At 45.9% G+C, this 12,578-nt stretch overlaps 1 protein-coding gene across 15 annotated transcripts in view; it reads right to left on the bottom strand.

Moving 5' to 3' along the window:
- The window catches only part of LOC142365701 (AN1-type zinc finger protein 5-like), a 51,312-nt gene that overhangs the window by 16,694 nt on the left and 22,040 nt on the right, over nt 1-12,578 (bottom strand). The window lies entirely within an intron of this gene.

Genomic DNA, 12,578 nt, shown 5'->3' with positions numbered 1-12,578 from the left:
TGGTGAGTCCAGAACTGGACAGAGTACTCCAGATGGGGCCTCACTAGGGCAGTGTAGAGGGGAAGGAGAACCTCCCTCGTCCTGCTGGCCACACTCTTCCTAATGCACCCCAGGATCCCATTGGCCTTCTTGGCAGCCAGGGCACACTGCTGGCTCATGGTTAACCTGTCGTCCACCAGGACACCCAGGTCCCTCTCTTATGGTAAATAAGCACACTCTGGGGCCTGGTTAGGCTTATATACTACAGGCATAGCTTGAAGGATAGAAACATCTCCTTTGCAAAGCACATCAGTCCTACATTTGTCTAACAATATGTTCGACTGTCTGACAACATTCAGTGGTCCCGTACAAGTCAGAGGCTGTGTAGGAGCCAAAGGGGGGGGGTGTAGGAGCAGAAGGGAGCGGTTTAGAAACAAAAGGCGGGGGTTTGAGAAGTGACATATGCGATATTTTTTTTTATCGTTGTGCCTGTAAAATTTCATCTGCTATGGGGGCAGGGAGGTGCCATAAACTTAACGGGTGTTAGTGATCACAGAATCACAGAATGGTAGGGGTTGGAAGGGACCTCTGTGGGTCATCTAGTCCAACCCTCCTGCCGAAGCAGGGTCACCTACAGTAGGCTGTAGAGGACCTTGTCCAGGTGGGTCTTCAATATCTCCAGAGAAGGAGACTCCACAACCTCCCTGGGCAGCCTGTTCCAGTGCTCCGTCACCCTCAGAGGGAAGAAATTCTTCCTCATGTTCAGATGGAACTTCCTGTGCTTCATTTTGTGCCCATTGCCCCTTGTCCTGTCACTGGGCACCACTGAAAAGAGCTTGGCCCCATCCTCCTGACACCCACCCTTCAGATATTTGTAAGTATATATTAGGTCCCCTCGCAGCCTTCCCTTCTTCAGGCTAAACAACCCCAGCTCCCTCAGCCTCTCCTCGTAGGAGAGATGTTTCAGTCCCCTCACCATCCTTGTAGCCCTCCGTTGGACTCTCTCCAGTAGCTCTTCATCTTTCTTGAAGTGGGGAGCCCAGAACTGGAGATGGTACTCCGCATGAGGCCTCACTAGGGCAGTGTAGAGGGGAAGGAGAACCTCCCTCGACCTGCTGGCCACACTCCTCCAAACGCATCCAAGGATCCCATTAGCTTTCTTGGCAGCCAGGGCACACTGCTGGCTCATGGTTAACCTGTCGTCCACCAGGACACCCAGGTCCCTCTCCACAGAGCTGCTCTCCAGCAGGTCCACCCCAAGCCTGTACTGATGCATGGGGTTGTTCCTCCCCAGGTGCAGGACCCTGCATTTGGCATTGTTGAACTTCATCAGGTTCCCCTCTGCCTAGCTCTCCAGCCTGTCCAGGTCACGCTGAATGGCAGCACAGCCTTCTGGTGTATCCACCACTCCTCCCAGTTTGGTGTCATCAGCAAACTTGCTGAGGGTGCATTCTAACTCTTCATCCAGGTCGTTGATGAAGAAGTTAAACAAGACTGGGCCCAGTACTGACCCCTGGGGGACACCACTAGTTACAGGCCTCCAACTAGAGTCAGCACTGCTGACGACAACCCTCTGAGTTCTGCCATTCAGCCAGGTCTCAATCCACTTCACCGACCACTCATCCAGCCCACACTTCCTGAGCTTCCCTAGGAGGATGTTATGGGAGACAGTGTCAACAGCCTTGCTGAAGTCGAGGTAGACAACATCCACGGCTCTCCCTTCGTCTACCCAGCCAGTCATGTCATTGTAGAAAGCTATTAGATTGGTCAGGCATGATTTCCCCTTGGTGAATCCATGCTGACTACTCCTGATAACCTTCTTTTCCTCCACTTGCTTAATGATGACATTCCATCACCTTTCCTGGGATGGAGGTGAGGCTGACCGGCCTGTAGTTCCCTGGGTCGTCCTTCTTGCCCTTTTTGAAGATTGGAGTGACATTGGCCTTTCTCCAGTCCTCGGGCACCTCTCCTGTCCTCCAGGACCTCTCAAAAATGATGGAGAGTGGCTCAGCAATTACATCCGCCAGCTCCCTCAGCACTCGTGGGTGCATTCCATCGGGGCCCATGGATTTGTGGGCGTCCAGATCGCTTAAGATATCCCTCACGCCGTCCTCCTCGACCAAGGGAAAGTCGTCCTCTCTGTAGGCTTCTCTTACCTCCAGAGCCTGGGATTCCTGAGGGCCGGCCTTGGCACTGAAGACTGAAGCAAAGAAGGCATTCAGTAGCTCTGCCTTCTCTGCATCCTCCATCACCAGGACACTCGCCTCATTCAGCAACGGCCCCACATTGTCACTAGTCTTCCTTTTGCTGCTTATGTAGTTGAAGAAGTCCTTCTTGTTGTCTTTGACATCCCTTGCCAGCTTCAGTTCCAGATGGGCCTTGGCCTTCCTCGTTGCATCCCTGCACGCTCTGACCACATTCCTGTACTCTTCCCAAGTGGCCTGCCCCTCTTTCCACATTCCATGGACCTTTCTCTTCCACCTGATCTCCGCTAGAAGCTCCTTGTTCAACCATGCAGGTCTCCTGCCTCCTTTGCTAGATTTCTTTCTCAGGGGGATGCACCGCTCCTGAGCATGGAGGAAGTGACGTTTAAACAGTGACCAGCACTCTTGGACCCCCCTGCCTTTGAGAGCCCTGGCCCATGGGATTCCTCCCAGTAGCTCCCTGAAGAGGCCAAAGTTAGCCCTCCTGAGGTCCAAGGTTTTGATCCTGCTTATCGCCCTGCTTCCTCCACGCAGGATCCTGAACTCGACCATTTCATGGTCACTGCAGCCGAGTCTACCTCCGACCTTCACATCCTCCACCAGTCCCTCCTTGTTTGTTAATACAAGGTCCAGCAGAGCGCCTTTCCTTGTTGGTTCCTCCACCACTTGCATCAGAAAGTTGTCATCAGTGCTCTGTAGGAACCTCCTGGATTGCATCTGCCTAGCGGTGGTGGGTATAAATCAGGTCCGTCCTCGGTGTCTGTTTCTCCAGGATCAAAAAGATCGTGAGATTCTGGCATATCTACCCCCTGCATTCCCTGTGTTGAGTTAGGGGTTTCATTGTATGTAGGACTAAATGTTTCAAAAGACTGCAGCTCCGTCTGTTCCTGCTTTTGCGAGAACGGAGGAGGGGCAGCCGACACTTGTAAGAGAGTTTCTGCGGGTTTTAGAGCATTTAAAGCTGTATACACTGTTTTCCAAGTCATAATGATTACCGCAGGGACTTCAAGCCACAAGTCCTTTTTTGTCTGCAATTCCTCCCCAACCTTTGCCCACAATGAACTATCTTATGAACCTGAGGAAGGGTACCACGAGCAACAGTCTCTTATCCAAACTAGCAATTTAACCAACTTTGTAACTGATACTGCAAAACCTTGTTCTTTCAAAATTCTCTGTAAAATGTCTTGGTGGAGCTTTTGCTCCTGTGTAGCTGACTGTGCCATCTTATAAATCCGCAGCTGCTCACCTTAATCATTCCAGCAAAGGGTGATGTGTCCTCTTGTGTGTGCGCACGCATGCATATGTGTCTCCTCTTGGTCCCAGCTGCGGTTCACTACCGGTAATAATCTCTAACTCTGAATATCTTCATGTCCAAATATCTTTATATCCAAATATCTTTATATCCAAATATCTTTATGTCCGAATATCTTCATGTCCAAGTACCCACGTTCGGGCGTCATTTGTGGTGAATGACTTCACGGACCCCAATCTTGTGCTCGATCAGAATCGTTTTATTGCTCAAGTGAATACCATATATACTAATACAATAGTTACTAGAACCAATCAGCTTTGGATTCATGGCTTTGCGAATGCCAGTTCACGGTTGCTGTTTTCCAGGATCTTTTGCAGCTGGATGTGTGAAAACAGCTTATCTCCTGAGAACAGAGAAGGGAGGCACAGGATGCGCTGATCCTTCAGGGTCATGAGACAGTGCTGTTCTGTCTCAAGTTATACGGTTTCCCACGCCTACTCCTCTCTAACATGAAAAAGAGTCCTTTTATTGCTATCAAGTACCCTTGTTCCTACCAGTTCTCAAGCTAGTACCTGCTAGCTTGAAATAGTCCTAAGGGCTTGTAATGATGTCACATTGTACTCCTAGCAGTAAGGAGCTCTACCACTGCCCTGTAACAACTCTCAAGTGGTTATCATGAGGTGGCTCATTGCAAACTTCTGTTTACTGTTACTGCTTGTTTTCCTAACAGCTTTGTTCATTTAACCCAATATAGTCACAGAGCAAACATCCCTATAAACAAGTACTCAGTAATTATAACTGTACTACAAGGCAACTGCACATCTGCCACCAACCTCAATGTGGTATTCCTTTGGAGCACTAAGGGCTCATGACACATGTTCAGTTGCAACCTGTAGCAGGTTACAGTGACCACCCAGTGCCTCCTATAATGTCATTTATGTCAAGAATTTTTTGAGCAGCTCACACAGACTAACTTTAGCTTGAAAATACTGAGAGGATCGTGTGGGATGCCCATGGGGAAGAGAACCTGTCCTACTTGGTGTCACCCCTCACACACCTACTGTTGAAGAAGATTCACTCAAGAGTTCAGCAAAAAGTTACTTATGGATGACTCCATCCAATATGTACATAATGATATTTAATGGTATTTAGTATCTGTTTGTAGGAAAAAAACCTTCATCTTTCTGTATGCAATGTGTGATAACTGGAGGAAGAATGTGCTGGGCAAGGATCCAGACTCACACAGATGACTACATTCAGTCCAGTGTGGGTAGGTCTTATCCTTGTCACAAACCTAAAAAACCACTGTGACTGATAAAGACTTTTTTTTTTTTTTTTAAATAATGCCTCAGAATAGAAAAGGCAAAAACTCCCTGAACAATTTGTTCTGTATCTGGAAACAATCTGGCCCTCAGCAGCAGCATGTGCTATTTTTACTTTAGCACATTACGTGGTAGAAGATGTACTTGCTTTGCTTTTAAACATGTGGAAGTTAATGGAGGAAGTCTTAAAAAAAAAAAGATATTTTAAATGCTAGTTGAAACATACAAACAAGCAGCAAAATTCTTTCCACTGACAAGGGAAATACTCTCCAGCCTGTCGAGGTCACGCTGAATGGCAGCACAGCCTTCTGGTGCATCCACCACTCCTCCCAGTTTTGTGTCATCAGCAAACTTGCTGAGGGTACATTCTAACTCTTCATCCAGGTCATTGATGAAGAAGTTAAACAAGACTGGGCCCAATACTGACCCCTGGGGGACACCACTAGTTACAGGCCTCCAACTAGACTCGGTGCTGCTGACGACAACCCTCTGAGTTCTGCCATTCAGCCAGTTGTCAGTCCACCTCACTGACCTCTCATCCAGCCCACACTTCCTGAGTTTCCCTAGGAGGATGTTATGGGAGACCGTGTCGAAAGCCTTGCTGAAGTCAAGGTAGACAACATCCACAGCTCTCCCCTCATCTACCCAGCCAGTCACGCCATCGTAGAAAGCTATCAGATTGGTCAAGCATGATTTCCCTTTGGTGAATCCATGTTGACTACTCCTGATAACCTTCTTTTCTTCCACTTGCTTGATGATGGCCTCTAGCATGAGCTGGTCCATCATCTTTCCCGGGATGGAGGTGAGGCTGACCGGCCTGTAGTTCCCTGGGTCCTCCTTCTTGCCCTTTTGGAAGATTGGAGTGACATTGGCCTTTCTCCAGTCCTCGGGCACGTCTCCTGTCCTCCAGGACCTCTCAAAGATGATGGAGAGTGGCTCAGCAATGACATCCGCCAGCTCCCTCAGCACTCATGGGTGCATTCCTTCGGGGCCCATGGATTTGTGGGCGTCCAGATCACTTAAGCGATCCCTGACGCATTCCTCCTCAACCGAGGGAAGGTAATCCTTTCAGCAGGCTTCTTCTCTTGCCTCCGGGGCCTGGGATTCCTGAGGGCCTGCCTTGGCACTGAAGACTGAAGCAAAGAAGGCATTCAGTAACTCTGCCTTCTCTGCATCCTTTATCGCCAGGACACCCACCTCATCCAGCAGTGGACCTAATTTGTAAAGGGACGTTGCCGCCTGTTGGCATTACCCGAAGCCTACAGTCCATAAGCGGTATGCCTATCTGGAAATCATCAGTGAGATTATGCCTTATTACAGAGGGCAGCACTAAGGTGTCTGAACTAAAAAAAGATATACACAGTACTTCGCTGTTCCAAGCTCCTCCAAGCAAACCATCTCTGATTCGGGAGGCACTTCCTCTAACAGAAACCAGCAATCTCGAAGGGGTATGGTTCACTGATACATCATCCTACAGGGAAAACAATGAGTGGAATTATAACACCGTGGTGCTGGAAGTAGCCATGGGAGAACAGGTCAGCAGAACAGGCAAAGGAAGTGCACAAGTAGGGGAGCTTAGGGTGGTCGTATTAGCTGCACAACAGGATGCTGACTATATTTACACTGACTCATATGCCGTTTTTAAAGGAGCTACTGAGTGGGTGTAATCGATGGCCTTGCTGGACTTGTCGAATGCAAGATGAAGGACAAACGGACTGAGGCATCAAGAGCCAAAGAGTTAACAAAGGAAGTAAATAACTGGTGCTTATCTTATCAGGTAAAAGTAAGGGGGGATAGCCCATCACTGTAAACTCAGTGATCTGTGGGGCGCCGTGGAGGCTGCGCAGCCAGAGATTGCTTCAGAGATTGCTTTGGATAAAGCACAGACAGCCCCCGAATACACATACCAAGATGTCCGCTCCGAAGGCATGTCACACTGCTGAGTCCCGCTTCTGACGACACGACATTCCATGCCAAGAGCCAATCGATACACAATAATTGACTTAGTCCCACCTCGCAAAAAGATTTCCAAACATATAAAAATTGGCACTTGAAAACTCTCTTTGGGAGGAGGAGCCAAGCGAGAACTTCACCTGACGGATGGGTCGACGGGCCTGAACCTTTCTTCCCCTCCCAAGAAGGGACGCCTTTTTGGTAAGAGTCGCGCCTCTGACTTTGTCAGACGTATCCCCGGGAACACATAGATAACTAAAGCGCTAAACTATTACTTGGAGCTCAACTTTTGTAGACAGTGAATTTATCAACGGCAATTCCAAATCTGTGATAACTGTCGCTTGAATTAACTACCTGTTGTTTCAACTTCGCGAAACTGTTTCAGTGAAAGTCCTTGGAAGGGCTCTGGCAGGCAAGTTGAATATCAGACTCCCCTTACCCCCCTCCCTTTAACGCGACAGTGGGTAAGCCACTGGGCATCCAATGACTGGCAGGTAAATAGAGTCCCAGTCTTGCAAACTGACAGCTGGAAACAATTGCTAAAAATAGGAGAACAAAGGATACTGCACATTGGTTGGGTGAAAGGGCATGATCGATCAGCTTCTATTGCTGCCCAGTTCAATCAACAAGTTGATAGCCTCACACGGCTACATAAAATTGACATTGTAAGTGATGATCTAGAATGGGAACATTTACTCAAATGGTTACATGTAAAATGAAGCCACACAGACTGAGCTGATTTGTATCGGGAAGGCATAGCCTGTGTCAACAAAACTGTGTGAACAAGTGGTCACTGCCTGTTCACAGTGTCGCCTGCGACTTAACAAAGATCATCCAAGTAAGGCACCTCCCATGCACATCCGAAATAAAAAAACACTGTGGCACACCTGGCAAATTGATTACATAAGTCCATTGCGACCCTCAGGGGGTAAAAAACATATTAGTAGGGGTGGAAGTTGTTTCAGGAATTACCATGGCAACAGCTGTCCCGGCTGCAACTGGAGATAACACAGTTTACAGCCTGAAGGAATGGTTCAGCACCCTCCCCCTTCCTGAGGAGATTCAAAGTGACAACGGATGACACTTTACAGCTACAGTGGTACAAGACTGGGCAAAAGAAGAAGCAATTCGATGGGTATTCCATACTCCGTACTACCCCCAAGCAAATGGTATTGTTAGCCAAACAAACGGGTTAGTTAAACGATTTGCTAAAACCCATGAATCTGGGTGGTATCTGCGACTATCCAATGCCATCTATCAATTAAATAATAGATGGACCGGAGACGGCTGTCCCAAAATGAAAGCCTTCTCTGCTTATGCCAGAACTTTGGTGCCAAAGGCAGATGTAAAACCCGGAGAACACCCTACTGGCTTTTACGCAGGCCAGCCAGTGCTGGTTAAAATGCCTCAGACTGGAACAGTGGCACTAGTATTAACAAAACCAAAAAATCTTTACGCTTGGGAAGCGAAAGATAGCTCTGGAAAACTGCACCGAATCAGTACTAGATGGATAGTACCTACCTCTTAATCTATTATATGCCGGTTTCAATGACAACCGAGCACTTTATTTTCTGTTTGCAGGTATTTCAAACGCTGGGAAACTATGCCTAAGATCACAGACTGTCGTGTCAAAACAGACTGCCCCCAAGGACTGCTGATTTTTATCTGTGGGATACTTCTAGTCCTAATCCATGAAATCATCTGTAAACCGAAGTTCCCAGAAACTCCAAACAATCTGACAAAGAAGGTAATATTTATTTAATTCTGATAGGAATACTGATTTCTAGTTTTACTTGTATATTATGTGACTTGGTTTTTTTACCTTTTGCTTTATTGTTTAGGTTACTGGTTTTTAATGCCCAATAGTTTGCTTTTCTTGTGGTTTTGATAGTTATAGAACTGTCAATATGAATGTACTATCATGCATTAGCAGTGGTAGACAAATATGTGTAAGTTCAACATGTGTTTACATATTAGGTGTAATGATTGTGCATGTGTTCCATAGAGATTATAATAAAAAAACAAAGAAGTCTTTGGGTATGATAGAGGAAAACACAGCCTTTAAGTTGTTACAAGGATTTCTTAGAATGATGAATTGGACTCAGGGAACCACTTGTCTTATGTTGCCAACGACCCCTGCAGAGGGACTCCCTTTTATGGTTATTCCCCTTGACTTAAAAGGAGCACTGCTGGATTTATGGGAAACGAAAGACAATACCATCTCCATACCATGGGGAAGTGGAATTACCTACAAACATTATACTTATCCTTCACATCTTAACTATACCAACATATGGTCTAATTCTAACTGCACTCGAGAGCTTGACAAAAATTTCCTGAATTTAAACAACAAGATAAAATTGTCTATTGACTGTATGGAGGTACCCTGGTTTGACCAGCCTCCTCAACCATTCTGGGATGTACCCATTACCTTTAAATATAGTATCCCAGTACCAGCTGAATGGTGTATCGAATTTCCCTCAAACTGTGGATCTAAATGTAGTCCACAATCTAACGACGTACCTTGTATGTGGAATATTGCTGATCATAGAACTCGTTTTACACAATAGGGAGAAAATCCTCCAAATACCATGCCGCTAGGGCCAGTCCAATTATGGAATTGTACCAACAAGATAACTTGTTCTAATATTGATGAGTACCCATGGATATGGATGGTTGCAGACCTTTACCACGCTTTAAGAAGTGTATGTTTGTGTCATAATTATAGTGATCCAATCCCTAAGACAAGGCCACATTGTATGATAAAAGTAGATCCCAAAGAGGCTAACAAATGGGCATATCATATAGTTTCTAACAATGCTGAGCCACAGGCCAAAAGATGTCGAGTTCCTTTCCAACATTATCTAAATGGACATAATAGCCTCGATGAACTTGAAAATGGTATGTGTCGCACTTTAATGCTACCTGCAACACCTGAAACTGTATGGGTGTGTTCTAACGTGACAGGGACACAGCTGGGACAGCTGACCTCAACTGATCAAAGGGATATTCCATGCCATATGACTTCACGCTCAGCATATAAAGCTGGGGAAGAAGAAGGAAAGGGGTAAATTTGGAGTGATGGCACAGACAATCGAGGAGGTTCCTGCAGAGCATTGATGATAGCTTTTTGACACAGGTGGTGGAGGAGCCAATGAGGAGAGGTGTGCTGCTGGACCTTGTAATGACAAACAAAGAAGGACTGGTTGAGCATGTGAAGGTTGGGGGCAGCCTTGGCTGCAGTGACCATGAGATGGTGGAGTTCAGGATCCTGTGTGGAGGAAGCAGGGCAATAAGTAGGATCACAACCTTGGACTTCAGGAGAGCTAACTTTGGCCTCTTCAAGGATCTACTTTTAATTTGAGAAATCATACATTTTCTTGTTATGCTAATCTGACTTTGCCAGAGTTTGTGAGTTCGGATATTCTTGGGACTACCAAAACATCTTTCTATATTATTTGGCTGCTTGGCATGTTCTTCAGGTGTGGTGTAAGATTAAACTTTGGTGGTGCCCAGTGACAGGACAAGGGGCAATGGGCACAAAATGAAGCACAGGAAGTTCCAGCTGAACATGAGGAAGAACTTCTTCCCTCTGAGGGTGACGGAGCACTGGAACAGGCTGCCCAGGGAGGTTGTGGAGTCTCCTTCTCTGGAGATATTCAAGACCCGCCTGGACAAGGTCCTGTGCAGCTTGCTGTAGGTGACCCTGCTTCGGCAGGAGGGTTGGACTAGATGACCCACAGAGGTCCCTTCCAACCCCTACCATTCTGTGATTCTGTGATTCTGTGGTGCTGGCGTAAGTGCCATGGAATTTTAGCTTTTTCAAGATATCCCAATGCAAGGTGTGGCGATTGCAACCTCCTCCCCCACAGCAGATACTGCAGCCTCTGCAACAAGTGCTGCCAATATTGCTGCTCCTGCTACAGTCCCTGCAGACACTCCACCTCCAATGACAGATACCTCAGGCACTCCACCTCTGACCACAGTCCCTGTGGCCACTGCACCTCCAGTAACATCCCCTGCAGCCACTCCACCTCCAGTAATGGGCTCTGCAGCCACTTTGACCCTGACAACTGGCACTGCAGCTACACCAACCTTAGTGATTGCCCCTGCAGCCATTCAAACCCCCATGGCAGGTACTGTGATTACTCAGGCACCAGCAGTGTCAGTCGCCCCTGCAGCCAAGAGGAAATACAAAGGAAAACCAGAGCAGGGAGATGGCGCATCATCATCATCAGAAACAGAGATAATTATCCACTCCTTGTCCCTGGAGGAGTTGCAAGGTATAAATAAAAATTTTAGCCATCATGAAGGTGAGTCACTTACCACCTGGTTGGTTTGATGCTGGGATAACGGGACTGATAGTTTGGACTTAGCAGAGAAACCATGCAGTTAGAATCCCTGGCCAGAGATGGTGGCATTGATAAGGCGACTGGGGGAAAGGCAGAAAATCAAAGCCTCTGGAGGTGAATCTTGTGGGCAGTGAAGAGCAGGTATCCCTTTAAGAGTGATATCGTACGCCGCCTAAGCAAATGGACCACCATGGAGAAAGGTATTAAGTATCTGAGAGAATTAGCTGTGCGAGAGATAATTCACAGTGACCCACAGACAGTTATAAATCCTGACGAAGTGCCATGCACTCAACATTTATTGCAGAAGGTTGTGCACAATGCACCATCGACATATGCCCACTCATTGGCAAAATTTACCTTAATACAAGAGGATGAGGAAGCAGCTGTGGGTGAAGTGGCCAACAAATTGCGATGGTTAGAAGACAGTATCTCTTCCCCCTTACAGACCTGATTCTCGACTGTGGAAAAGCTGAGTCAAAAAGTGTCCAATATGAAGGACAAACTAGACAATCTCAACTTTCTATGTACAGTGACATTTTAAATAGGGGAAAAAAAAAGCAACGAAGAGAACAATATTTCTTTCTGAGATCTCAGACTCTCCATTAATTTTGCAGAGTTTTATATTAAAAAATTAAAATATGGAGTAGCAGGATATAAGATTCCAGTTAGTATCTGCGTATTATTCAGATACTGGTATGTTTACACAAAAAGACCTAACGGACTTTTAAAGAGACTGGTCCGAACCAAGAAATGGAAGAGTCAATTAGCTCATAAAGCATTTTTTACAGCCTCAAGTGCTTCTAAATTTGTTGAAGTTCGCAACACATCAAGCCAGGCAAAATTTCATAACACTGACTTGCACTTCCTGTTTTCTTCTATTTTGATTACTAAAGTAAAATGTATGCCATTTTAGCAGAGAAAAGAAACTTGACAACACTTAATCACTAAATTCTATATATCAGTTAAAGCTGATATACCACACTGTTCAAATTTAAAGAAATAGGTTCCATTCAAATAGTGATTTTTGAGATAACCTACTTGCACTTTAATTTGTTCACACTTTACCAAGTGTTATCAGGAACAACTTGTGATTAAGATCAATCTTATATTTACCACAATGAGGAAATGAGGCTTTGTACCACCTAGAAACTAATATATCTGTCAAGCCACCTTTAGGTTAGATGTTTGTTTTAAGATCTCTGGATTTCATCAGCCTACGTCAACTCCAAAGCTTAATACCAGGATGATGACGATTATTATTAGGTCACTGTTTAGACTGAAACAGCTTGATGCTTAAACAAAAAACACCCCAGAGTGCGTGAACGACAACTGATTTTAACTCATTTTTGTACCATTTGTCTCTTCCTAAACTTCCCACACCTCAGTTTATGCTTGCATTCAGGAAGTGTTGGATAGCTGCAAGTTTTTCTACATATCACTCAAATGATGGGAAGAAGTTCTTGTCCACTCATTTGTCAATATATGCTATTATGTCTAATGTTTTAACTTTTTTGTT

Source organism: Opisthocomus hoazin, chromosome W (assembly GCF_030867145.1).
Source record: "Opisthocomus hoazin isolate bOpiHoa1 chromosome W, bOpiHoa1.hap1, whole genome shotgun sequence".
Taxonomy (NCBI): domain Eukaryota; kingdom Metazoa; phylum Chordata; class Aves; order Opisthocomiformes; family Opisthocomidae; genus Opisthocomus; species Opisthocomus hoazin.
This window is presented reverse-complemented; position numbering and strand designations above follow the sequence as displayed.